The following is a 13295-nucleotide window of genomic DNA, read 5'->3' on the forward strand; positions in this document are numbered from 1 at the left end:
TCGGAAGAGAAGACAGCGCACGGAGGAATCGCGAAAACCTTGCACTTATTACGTAGGCAGTTTTACTGGCCGAACATGGCGATAGAGGTGCGGGATTATATCCGACGGTGCACCGTGTGCAAGGAGTCGAAAGCGCAGAATTATCGGATGCAAGTCGGGATGGGGCAAGAAGTGGTCACTGAGCGCCCGTTCCAAAAACTTTATATTGATTTTTTGGGCAAATATCCGCGGTCAAAGAACGGTCAGGCGTGGATATTTATTGTAGTTGACCAGTTCTCTAAGTTCACATTCCTAAAGACCATGACCAAGGCCACAGCAAAGGAAGTTGTAAGATTCCTCGTTCACGAGGTGTTTTACAAGTTTGGAGTGCCGGAGATGATTCACTCGGACAATGGGGCTCAGTTCGTCTCGAAAACTTTTAAGGAGATGACCGATGCATTCGGAGTCACTCATAAGAGGACGCCAGTGTATTCTCCGCAGAGTAACGCAGCCGAACGCGTGAATCGCACAGTACTCAGCGCGATTCGGGCGTATCTGGAAGACGATCACCGGGACTGGGATGTGCATCTGCCGGAGATAGAACTGGCTATTAGGAACTCGGTTCACGAGGCGACAGGCGTAACACCATTCTTTGCAGTCTTCGGGCAGCAAATGTATTTGCATGGGTCATGCTACAAGCTGGCAAAGCGACTGCGGTCAATCGGCGAGCATGACATATCGCTGCTGGAGGGTCAGGACAAGCGACAACTCATCCAAGAGAGGATTCGCGCTAGCTTACATCAGGCATACGAGCGTAGTAGGGTAAGGTACAACCAGCGAGCTCGGGTGTTTTACACGAGGCCGGGACAAGAGGTATTCCGCCGAAATTTTGTCCTTAGTGACTTCGGAAAAGGCTTTAATGCCAAGTTCGCGCGTAAATTCATCCGATGCCGGGTAGTGAAGCCAGTAGGAGAGAACGCGTACGCTCTGGAGAACCTTAACGGCCGTCCCATAGGAGTGTACCACGCCAAAGACCTGAGAATGTAGTGAGGTGTGGGTGTGGCCTACGTTGGGCGCGGCAGAAGAGTGGAGGGCACGCCGGCGTGTGCTCAATAGTGTTCCGGAATCCGGTGGGCATGCCCACGCGTATGTTGTCCCTCCTGGGACTGACGACATACTCGTGGTGATGTTCCAGTCCCACCTGAACGATAGGTGGCCAGGGCTGAGCGACGCGCCATCTAGCGGAAGTCCAGGGAGGCTCGGGGGGAGCTGGAGCCGTTACTGGGGATATAAGGAAGAGAATAGGATTAGATATATGTATTAGTAAGGGAAAAAGGGATAAATAGGAGTGAAAATATTAGAAAACGTGGATTGGATTATAGAAATCGTGGAGCGTGGACGGAGTAACGTCGAAATTGGAAATTTTGTGCTTAAAACAGAAAGTTTGAAGTGAGTACAGAAAAGGCGGGCGATAAAATAGGTTGTAATGCAGAAAATTTTACAAACAGCCGGCAAGGAATATAGCCACCAGAACCGGGCCAGAAAGTTTCCTGGAGAGGGAAACTGGAGTTCGAGAAAGTCGACTGCAGAGAAGAAGACTGCCCAACGGAACCTGAGTGAGTTCGTTCCAGTTGCGCGTGTGTGAGCCAAGTAGCGCGGGACGTGTGAAGGGGGAGGGTGAAAGAGGACGATTTAACTGCCAGGGCGATTCTAGCCACACCGCACGATCGTTGCATCGCCTTCCAGTGCGTGCCACACGTTTGGTCTCATTCACCAAGTAAAAACCCCGAAACCCTATTCACACACACACACACGCGCGCACGTATACACGGACCTATATAAATTTAGGGCTGACCGGCCACGGCCAGCGATCGCCCACGTCGTTTGAACTTAAAGAAAAAAAACATAATCCGCACTCCAAACACCGTTCCACATTAAATGTTATTTTGTTCCGTGTGTTGTCCTTTATTTAGTAATTAGTATTAGCTTAAACCGTTTAACGTAAAATCTTGGCCATTGAAAAAAAATATGTAAAAACACCAACACCTTTCACGAACCTAAATCTGCGATCAGCTGTTCAGTGCCAGATGATTAACCCTTAGTGGGTGACGCGGGGGTCCCATCAGTCCACCGTATTTGGTCGAGCGATTTGTGGAAAAATATTGTTTATTGTTTATGTCCCGGGGACCCTTAACAAGAGCTCTTGGTAGGTTAAGTCTCCGTAGGGGCCCGAGTTAAATTAACTCCCGTAAAACTGGATCCACTCATCTACACATATTCCATTACGTATGGGTGAGGGTATCCCTGTTGGTTGAACGAAATTTCAGCAGTTATTTCCTTGTTTGCCTTTGTGTCGAACGTTTTGGTGTTTCTTAGTGGTTAGTGATAATTTTGAGTATAGCTATTTATTAATGAGAAAGATGAAATTGTCAATTTATAATTATTAAAGCTTGGATATATACTGAAGCATGATGCAGTAAATTTAAAATAGAGGGAGGACGCGTGGCGTAAGCCATGGATTAGGCCAGCCGTTACCGTTCCAGCAGAGGGTGGCCAAAATGAACGTTGTGTTTGGTCACAGGTAGGGCGGGCGCGCGAAGTGATAACACCCAAGCTTCACCCACTTGATAGCCGTCTGTTTATGAGTTTCTTTGTCTTTAGGTTGTTGGTAGTTTTGATGTCCCGAGAAGTAGTATGTCTCCTTTTTTGTCTACATTTGGCGGGAAAGGGGAACTACCCAGCCCTGGGGTCGACAGCTAGCCGGCATTGCCCTCTGGGAAACAAGCCAAGTGTAACAAATGGCGCCCAAATTATTTTCGAATTCGCATGCATCTGGACTGACGCAGGTTCGGGTGGTATTACAAGAAATGTCACTCGGGCTGGTAAAGGCAGATGAGGGGAATGAAAAAAAATAATAAATTTAGTGGAGAAGACGACAGCTCGCGAAGTGCAGTTTAGCTGTCCCGGCAGAAGTCGCTGCTGCAGGCTTAAGGTGAGCGTAAAGCTGGTCCTTAATGGCGCGGGGTGATTGATGCTAGGGATGGATAGACGGAGGCAGTTAACGGATATATAAAATATGTGATAGGGACTTACGAATTACAGTTGAACATTTTGTCGCTATTCGATGTCGCAAGTGAACGTAAGTCACTGCCGTTCAACAAAAAAATGGACAGGGAGTTTGCGACGGACACATTGCCTGGTGGACTGTGATATCGAATAAATCTGTGATGGAATGTGATATTGGAATAAGTTAGAGTAAGTCATGTAGGTAAATGTTCATTGTAGTTTCGCACCTGTTTGTTTAAAACAAAGCCGCTTTCGTGTTTTTGAACCTGTTGTCTGTCTGCCGAGAGGTGGTGAGGAGTAGGTGGCCCGGGAGTCGTAAAGACAACCCGCGATGCATCTGTTGTCATGGCAGATCGGTATGATGGATGACAGGAACAAATCACAAGCAAAGTGAGCTCATGCACCGTGAGGCTTCTCGTTTATCGGCCATCGCTTAGAGCGATGACTAGAGTAGATGACAGGCCACACAAAGGTGGTGTTCGTAATTGTAGGATATCCGTAGGGCGACTGTCAAGTGGAGCGCAGAAACTGGAGCGGTTACTGGTCCCGGCTAGTCACGTGTCCCCCTCTTAATGAATCTTGTAAGAAGAAGAAGAACTGTTAGGAATTTGTGTTGTTAGGTTTTGTGTTGTGTTGAATGTGTTTGAAGTTTGAGTGTCTTAGGTGTCGATCGAATATACATGTATGTTATTATTTATTTATTCAAATATTTAATTGCATATATCTCGTTAACGGCGCTGGTTGGCGCAATATTTATATCGGTATTTGTTTATTTATTTATCGGAGTATTTATTGGTCCGAAGCGTGGTGTTATTTATTCTTACTAGTTATTTCTTTGGGTATTTATTTCTTTATTTATATATATTATCTTAGTTTAGGAGTTTCCCTTTTTTTTTTTGTAATATTGGTGTTGCTCGGTGCAGATGCCACAAGAAGGGGGTAGTCGACAGTATCATACGCGATCACGCGTAAACAAAACAGTGGACCAGATAGGAGAAGTGTCAGGGGCGATGTTTGATCAAGATCGGGAGGAACTTGGAGCTGTGGGTGGGTTGCCAAGAACACCGGTCCAGGCCAGGTCAGAAGAATGGCCAATGTCCGGTCCTACACCCACGCTTGCTTTCGAACTGGCATCAGCAGTCAACGTATCGTTGGCTCAGGCTCATGCGACACACAGGGCAGCGAACACTGACTCGATTAGTCGGGTGTTGCAGGAGGAGTTGCGTAAGGGGTTTATCGAGAAGATGCACCAACTCAACGAGGTACTCCAGCCGGTTAGACAGCTGCAGCAGCAGAAGGAACCGCAGCGGGAGGAGGTTCACCACGAGCAGGAGTATCGAGGAGCAATCCCGAAAAGGAAGCCGTCTAGCACGACTGATGCGCCGATTCCGCCACCAAAACCATTTTTGGCTCGCTCGGGGCGAGGTGGTATTGGTCCGGAACCGTCTTCAGGAGTAGGACCGACCGCATCCAGTGAGCAGCACCAACGGGGTGGGCATCAAGCGCGAAATTGGCGAAACCCGATAGCACTCAGACACTCGGGTCAGGGTCGTGGCGAGGGTAGGAGAGCTGGTGGGATTCCTCGAGAAGATCCGCATCCAAATCCCCCGGGTTATAGACCTTGGCCACGGTGGGGCCGAGTCGAAAAATGGGACGTGACGTTCGACGGAGACAGCAACAAAATGACAGTCGAGGATTTTGTGTTCCGAATTGAATTCCTACAAGCCCAATGCCGCTGTCCGTGGGATGAAGTTCTAAAGGGATTTCATCACCTGGTTACAGGAAACGCGCGGGAATGGTACTGGCAGTACATCCGTGATCATGGCGGTGGTGTTTGGCAGGAACTAAGGGGCGACTTAATTGCTCGTTTCCGAGGCACGGCGTCCGAGTTCGACCGCATGAGAGAACTGCGAGAAAGAATGCAGCGGTCAAACGAGAGTGTGAAAGACTTTTTCCATGTCATGAGAAAGCTCGCGTCGAGGTTGGAGATGCCACCACCTGAAAAGGAGATGGGAAAAATCGTCAAAAAGGCACTCACAGATGAGATAGCGAGTTTCGTCTACGGCTTACGGGTTTATTCCTTAGACCAACTGCGGGATGAGTGCGTGGAAATAGAGGCACATCTGAAGAGGAAGGCTCGATCTTAGTGGCGAGGAGAACCCAAAGCCACAAACTATGGTCGCGGGCCGAATGCGAACGTCAGCGAGGTCGCGCAGGATCGGTCGATTGGCGATGAAGAGGCAGAGGTCATTGAGGAAGCGCAAGTGACACAGCGTGTTCCACAGAATTTGATTTGCTGGAACTGCGGGCAGACCGATCATGGCTTTAGGGACTGTATGGCATCGGAGAGGCGAATTTTCTGCTACCGGTGTGGAAAGCCCGATGCATATTGTCCAGCCTGTCCGAATTGCGCGGGAAACGTGAAGAGGGGTGCGATCAAAGCAGGCGAATCACGCTCACAGAAGGGGCCTGCGCAGAGAAAGTAGAAGAAAATAAAAATGAATTAGTTCCACGTAAATTGCATGCTAGGTTAAGGAACTTATCATATGAAGAGCGAAGAGCAAAGGCGAGCTATGAGGAGGCAGGTGATTTCTTCAGTAAAGCGTTGGTGCAAGAAAGCCCCGAGAGTTTTCGCAGAAATCTCTATAATGGGCGAGTCCGTGCGAGGCCTGTTGGATTCAGGCGCTACACACAGCATGCTAGGGTGTAATGGTCAGGAATTCCTGGAGAAGCTGGGCGTGGAGGCTCGTCGATATTCTTCTATAGTGAAGGTAGCGAATGGGGAAGATCGCGCAATCGTTGGCCGAGTAGAATTACCGGTGAAATACAAGGGAGAGGTAAAAAGATTAACGTTTTTCGTATGCCCGTTCTTGGAACAGGACATTTACTTGGGGGTAGACTTTTGGCGGGTATTCTCATTGGCTCCTGAGGTGATGGGAGAAGGTCCAGTAGGGGCATCTCACAGATTAGTGGAAGAAGTGCTGGCTGATCAAGTCGCTCACTATGTGGAGGGCCCGGAGAAGGAGATAGTGCAGGAAGAATGGGAGTTGTCAGAAGAGCAAAGGGCAGCCTTGGATCAGGTGAAGGCAGAGTTTCTGACCCTCGAAGCCGTAGGCCTGGGGAGGACGTCGAGAGAGACTCACAAAATTCAGTTGGTGGAGAGGGCCGAGCCTGTGAAGGATCGACATTACCCGCTGTCGCCAGCGATGCAGGAAGTGGTGTGTGGTGAGGTGGACAAAATGTTGGCTTTGGGAGTCATCGAGTACAGTGATAGTCCGTGGAGCAACCGTACCACCGTGGTGCGAAGGCCGGGCAAAAATCGTTTCTGCCTCGATGCCCGAAAGCTCAACAAAGTAACCATCAAGGACGCTTACCCACTTCCTAGCATCGAGGGGATTTTGTCGCGTCTCGATCAGACGATATATATCTCCAGCGTCGACTTAAAATTCGCTTTTTGGCAAATCGAGCTGGACGAGCAGAGTCGACCATATACGGCGTTCACGGTGCCGGGACGGCCTCTGTACCAGTTCCGTAGGATGCCCTTTGGCCTCTGCAACGCCGCACAACGCCTATGTAGACTGGTCGATAAGGTGATTCCGGTTGAGATGCGTTCAAACGTCTATGCGTATCTCGACGACTTGCTGATTATAGCTGAGGACTTCCAAACCCACGTGAAGATTCTGCGACAGGTTGCCGAGCGTCTACGAGAAGCAAATTTAACGATAGGGCTGAGCAAATCTCATTTTTGCTATAAAAACATTAAATACCTGGGATTTATAGTGGGAGGAGGAGCGCTGAAGATGGATCCGGATCGTGTGTCGGCCATTTTGCGCATTCCCGAGCCGCGATCTGTTCGAGAATTGCGTAGTTTCCTGGGAACTGCGGGCTGGTACCGGCGCTTTATGAAAAACTATGCTGAGATGGCCGGTCCGCTCACAGACGCCCTGAAAAAGTCGGGAAATGGAAAGTTTAAATTGACGGAGGAGGCAAAACGAGCCATGGGGGAGCTAAAAGCTGCACTCACCTCGGCTCCAGTCCTGGTACACGCGGATTTCAAGCGGCACTTCTACATACAGTGCGACGCCTCACATTATGGAGTAGGAGCCGTACTCTTCCAAAGGGATGACGAGCAGAACGAGAGGCCCTTAGCGTTTTTCTCTGCCAAACTGAATTGCCACCAAAAAAACTACTCGGTGACAGAGAAAGAGTGTCTGGCAGCCCTCATGGCGATCCTTAAGTTCCGTCCGTACGTAGAGCTTATGCCGTTTACAGTCATAACTGACCACGCCAGTCTCAAATGGCTCATGACCATGAAGAACCTGGATGGTCGCTTAGCTCGTTGGTCCCTTCAACTGCAGGCCTTCGATTTCGGCATAGAACCCCGGAAAGGAGCGGACAATGTAGTGGCAGATACATTGTCACGCAGTATTGAAGAGCTGGAAGTGGATCCGAGTAGTATCCTGGGTTTTGAAACGGTGGAGTTTGAATCTGGAGAATATCAGGAGTTAAGGAAGGAAATAACAGAGAACCAAGACCGCTTACCTGATCTCCAGATTGTTGACGGCATGATATTCAAGCGCATGCGCTTTGAACGATTGGATGATCAACTGGAGGGCGCCGTCTGGAAATTATGGGTTCCGAGTTCGCTGACGGCCGCGTTGATAGACAAAGCACATTCGGAAGAGAAGACAGCGCACGGAGGAAGCGCGAAAACCTTGCACTTATTGCGTAGGCAGTTTTACTGGCCGAACATGGCGATAGGGGTGCGGGATTATATCCGACGGTGCACCGTGTGCAAGGAGTCGAAAGCGCAGAATTATCGGATGCAGGTCGGGATGGGGCAAGAAGTGGTCACTGAGCGCCCGTTCCAAAAACTTTATATTGATTTTTTGGGCAAATATCCGCGGTCAAAGAACGGTCAGGCGTGGATATTTATTGTAGTTGACCAGTTCTCTAAGTTCACATTCCTAAAGACCATGACCAAGGCCACAGCAAAGGAAGTTGTAAGATTCCTCGTTCACGAGGTGTTTTACAAGTTTGGAGTGCCGGAGATGATTCACTCGGACAATGGGGCTCAGTTCGTCTTGAAAACTTTTAAGGAGATGACCGACGCATTCGGAGTCACTCATATGAGGACGCCAGTGTATTCTTCGCAGAGTAACGCAGCCGAACGCGTGAATCGCACAGTACTCAGCGCGATTCGGGCGTATCTGGAAGACGATCACCGGGACTGGGATGTGCATCTGCCAGAGATAGAACTGGCTATTAGGAACTCGGTTCACGAGGCGACAGGCGTAACACCATTCTTTGCAGTCTTTGGGCAGCAAATGTATTTGCATGGGTCATGCTACAAGCTGGCAAAGCGACTGCGGTCAATCGGCGAGCATGACATATCGCTGCTGGGGGGTCAGGAAAAGCGACAACTCATCCCAGAGAGGATTCGCGCTAGGGTAAGATACAACCAGCGAGCTCGGGTGTTTTACGCGAGGCCGGGACAAGAAGTATTCCGCCGAAATTTTGTCGTTAGTGACTTCGGAAAAGGCTTTAATGCCAAGTTCGTGCGTAAATTCATCCGATGCCGGGTAGTGAAGCCAGTAGGAGAGAACGCGTATGCTCTGGAGGACCTTAACGGCCGTCCCATAGGAGTGTACCACGCCAAAGACCTGAGAATGTAGTGAGGTGTGGGTGTGGCCTACGTTGGGCGCGGCAGAAGAATGCAGAATTCCGGAATCCGGTGGGCATGCCCACGCGTATGTTGTCCCTCCTGGGACTGACGACATACTCGTGGTGGTGTTCCAGTCCCACCTGAACGATAGGTGGCCAGGGCTGAGGGCGACGCGCCATCTAGCGGAAGTCCAGGGAGGCTCGATGGTGTATTTGGGACATCGGGGGGAGCTGGAGCCGTTACTGGGGATATAAGGAAGAGAATAGGATTAGATATATGTATTAGTAAGGGAAAAAGGGATAAATAGGAGTGAAAATATTAGAAAACGTGGATTGGATTATAGAAATCGTGGAGCGTGGACGGAGTAACGTCGAAATTGGAAATTTTGTGCTTAAAACAGAAAGTTTGAAGTGAGTACAGAAAAGGCGGGCGATAAAATAGGTTGTAATGCAGAAAATTTTACAAACAGCCGGCAAGGAATATAGCCACCAGAACCGGGCCAGAAGGTTTCCTGGAGAGGGACACTGGAGTTCGAGAAAGTCGACTGCAGAGAAGAAGACTGCCCAACGGAACCTGAGTGAGTTCGTTCCAGTTGCGCGTGTGTGAGCCAAGTAGCGCTGGACGTGTGAAGGGGGAGGGTGAAAGAGAACGATTTAGCTGCCAGGGCGATTCTAGCCACACCGCACGATCGTTGCATCGCCTTCCAGTGCGTGCCACACGTTTGGTCTCATTCACCAGGTAACAACCCCGAAACCCTATTCACACACACACACACGCGCGCACGTATACACGGACCTATATAAATTTAGGGCTGACCGGCCACGGCCAGCGATCGCCCGCGTCGTATGAACTTAAGGAAAAAAACATAATCGGCACTCCAAACACCGTTCCACATTAAATGTTATTTTGTTCCGTGTGTTGTCCTTTATTTAGTAATTGGTATTAGCTTAAACAGTTTAACGTAAAATCTTGGCCATTGAAAAAAATATGTAAAAACACCAACACCTTTCACGAACCTAAATCTGCGATCAGCTGTTCAGTTCCAGAAGATTAACCCTTAGTGGGTGACGCGGGGGTCCCATCAGTCCACCGTATTTGGTCGAGCGATTTGTGGAAAAATATTGTTTATTGTTTATGTCCCGGGGACCCTTAACAAGAGCTCTTGGTAGGTTAAGTCTCCGTAGGGGCCCGAGTTAAATTAACTCCCGTAAAACTGGATCCACTCATCTACACATATTCCATTACGTATGGGTGAGGGTATCCCTGTTGATTGAACGAAATTTCAGCAGTTATTTCCTTGTTTGCCTTTGTGTCGAACGTTTTGGTGTTTCTTTGTGGTTAGTGATAATTTTGAGTATAGCTATTTATTAATGAGAAAGATGAAATTGTCAATTTATAATTATTAAAGCTTGGATATATACTGAAGCATGATGCAGTAAATTTAAAATAGAGGGAGGACGCGTGGCGTAAGCCATGGATTAGGCCAGCCGTTACCGTTCCAGCAGAGGGTGGCCAAAATGAACGTTGTGTTTGGTCACAGGTAGGGCGGGCGCGCGAAGTGATAACACCCAAGCTTCACCCACTTGATAGCCGTCTGTTTATGAGTTTCTTTGTCTTTAGGTTGTTGGTAGTTTTGATGTCCCGAGAAGTAGTATGTCTCCTTTTTTGTCTACATTTGGCGGGAAAGGGGAACTACCCAGCCCTGGGGTCGACAGCTAGCCGGCATTGCCCTCTGGGAAACAAGCCAAGTGTAACAAATGGCGCCCAAATTATTTTCGAATTCGCATGCATCTGGACTGACGCAGGTTCGGGTGGTATTACAAGAAATGTCACTCGGGCTGGTAAAGGCAGATGAGGGGAATGAAAAAAAATAATAAATTTAGTGGAGAAGACGACAGCTCGCGAAGTGCAGTTTAGCTGTCCCGGCAGAAGTCGCTGCTGCAGGCTTAAGGTGAGCGTAAAGCTGGTCCTTAATGGCGCGGGGTGATTGATGCTAGGGATGGATAGACGGAGGCAGTTAACGGATATATAAAATATGTGATAGGGACTTACGAATTACAGTTGAACATTTTGTCGCTATTCGATGTCGCAAGTGAACGTAAGTCACTGCCGTTCAACAAAAAAATGGACAGGGAGTTTGCGACGGACACATTGCCTGGTGGACTGTGATATCGAATAAATCTGTGATGGAATGTGATATTGGAATAAGTTAGAGTAAGTCATGTAGGTAAATGTTCATTGTAGTTTCGCACCTGTTTGTTTAAAACAAAGCCGCTTTCGTGTTTTTGAACCTGTTGTCTGACTGCCGAGAGGTGGTGAGGAGTAGGTGGCCCGGGAGTCGTAAAGACAACCCGCGATGCATCTGTTGTCATGGCAGATCGGTATGATGGATGACAGGAACAAATCACAAGCAAAGTGAGCTCATGCACCGTGAGGCTTCTCGTTTATCGGCCATCGCTTAGAGCGATGACTAGAGTAGATGACAGGCCACACAAAGGTGGTGTTCGTAATTGTAGGATATCCGTAGGGCGACTGTCAAGTGGAGCGCAGAAACTGGAGCGGTTGCTGGTCCCGGCTAGTCACGTGTCCCCCTCTTAATGAATCTTGTAAGAAAAAGAAGAACTGATAGGAATTTTTGTTGTTAGGTTTTGTGTTGTGTTGAATGTGTTTGAAGTTTGAGTGTCTTAGGTGTCGATCGAATATACATGTATGTTATTATTTATTTATTCAAATATTTAATTGCATATATCTCGTTAACGGCGCGGGTTGGCGCAATATTTATATCGGTATTTATTTATTTATTTATCGGAGTATTTATTGGTCCGAAGCGTGGTGTTATTTATTCTTACTAGTTATTTCTTTGGGTATTTATTTCTTTATTTATATATATTATCTTAGTTTAGGAGTTTCCCTTTTTTTTTTTGTAATATTGGTGTTGCTCGGTGCAGATGCCACAAGAAGGGGGTAGTCGACAGTATCATACGCGATCACGCGTAAACAAAACAGTGGACCAGATAGGAGAAGTGTCAGGGGCGATGTTTGATCAAGATCGGGAGGAACTTGGAGCTGTGGGTGGGTTGCCAAGAACACCGGTCCAGGCCAGGTCAGAAGAATGGCCAATGTCCGGTCCTACACCCACGCTTGCTTTCGAACTGGCATCAGCAGTCAACGTATCGTTGGCTCAGGCTCATGCGACACACAGGGCAGCGAACACTGACTCGATTAGTCGGGTGTTGCAGGAGGAGTTGCGTAAGGGGTTTATCGAGAAGATGCACCAACTCAACGAGGTACTCCAGCCGGTTAGACAGCTGCAGCAGCAGAAGGAACCGCAGCGGGAGGAGGTTCACCACGAGCAGGAGTATCGAGGAGCAATCCCGAAAAGGAAGCCGTCTAGCACGACTGATGCGCCGATTCCGCCACCAAAACCATTTTTGGCTCGCTCGGGACGAGGTGGTATTGGTCCGGAACCGTCTTCAGGAGTAGGACCGACCGCATCCAGTGAGCAGCATCAACGGGGTGGGCATCAAGCGCGAAATTGGCGAAACCCGATAGCACTCAGACACTCGGGTCAGGGTCGTGGCGAGGGTAGGAGAGCTGGTGGGATTCCTCGAGAAGATCCGCATCCAAATCCCCCGGGTTATAGACCTTGGCCACGGTGGGGCCGAGTCGAAAAATGGGACGTGACGTTCGACGGAGACAGCAACAAAATGACAGTCGAGGATTTTGTGTTCCGAATTGAATTCCTACAAGCCCAATGCCGCTGTCCGTGGGATGAAGTTCTAAACGGATTTCATCACCTGGTTACAGGAAACGCGCGGGAATGGTACTGGCAGTACATCCGTGATCATGGCGGTGGTGTTTGGCAGGAACTAAGGGGCGACTTAATTGCTCGTTTCCGAGGCCGCATGAGAGAACTGCGAGAAAGAATGCAGCGGTCAAACGAGAGTGTGGAAGACTTTTTCCATGTCATGAGAAAGCTCGCGTCGAGGTTGGAGATGCCACCACCTGAAAAGGAGATGGTAAAAATCGTCAAAAAGGCACTCACAGATGAGATAGCGAGTTTCGTCTACGGCTTACGGGTTTATTCCTTAGACCAACTGCGGGATGAGTGCGTGGAAATAGAGGCACATCTGAAGAGGAAGGCTCGATCTTCGTGGCGAGGAGCACCCAAAGCCATAAACTATGGTCGCGGGCCGAATGCGAACGTCAGCGAGGTCGCGCAGGATCGGTCGATTGGCGATGAAGAGGCAGAGGTCATTGAGGAAGCGCAAGTGACACAGCGTGTTCCACAGAATTTGATTTGCTGGAACTGCGGGCAGACCGATCATGGCTTTAGGGACTGTATGGCATCGGAGAGGCGAATTTTCTGCTACCGGTGTGGAAAGCCCGATGCATATTGTCCAGCCTGTCCGAATTGCGCGGGAAACGTGAAGAGGGGTGCGATCAAAGCAGGCGAATCACGCTCACAGAAGGGGCCTGCGCAGAGAAAGTAGAAGAAAATAAAAATGAATTAGATAGACGTAAATTGCATGCTAGGTTAAGGAACTTATCATATGAAGAGCGCTTATGAAATTATTTAGAAACC

This window comes from Drosophila miranda, assembly GCF_003369915.1.
Source record: "Drosophila miranda strain MSH22 chromosome Y unlocalized genomic scaffold, D.miranda_PacBio2.1 Contig_Y1_pilon, whole genome shotgun sequence".
In the NCBI taxonomy this organism is placed as follows: Eukaryota; Metazoa; Arthropoda; class Insecta; order Diptera; family Drosophilidae; genus Drosophila; species Drosophila miranda.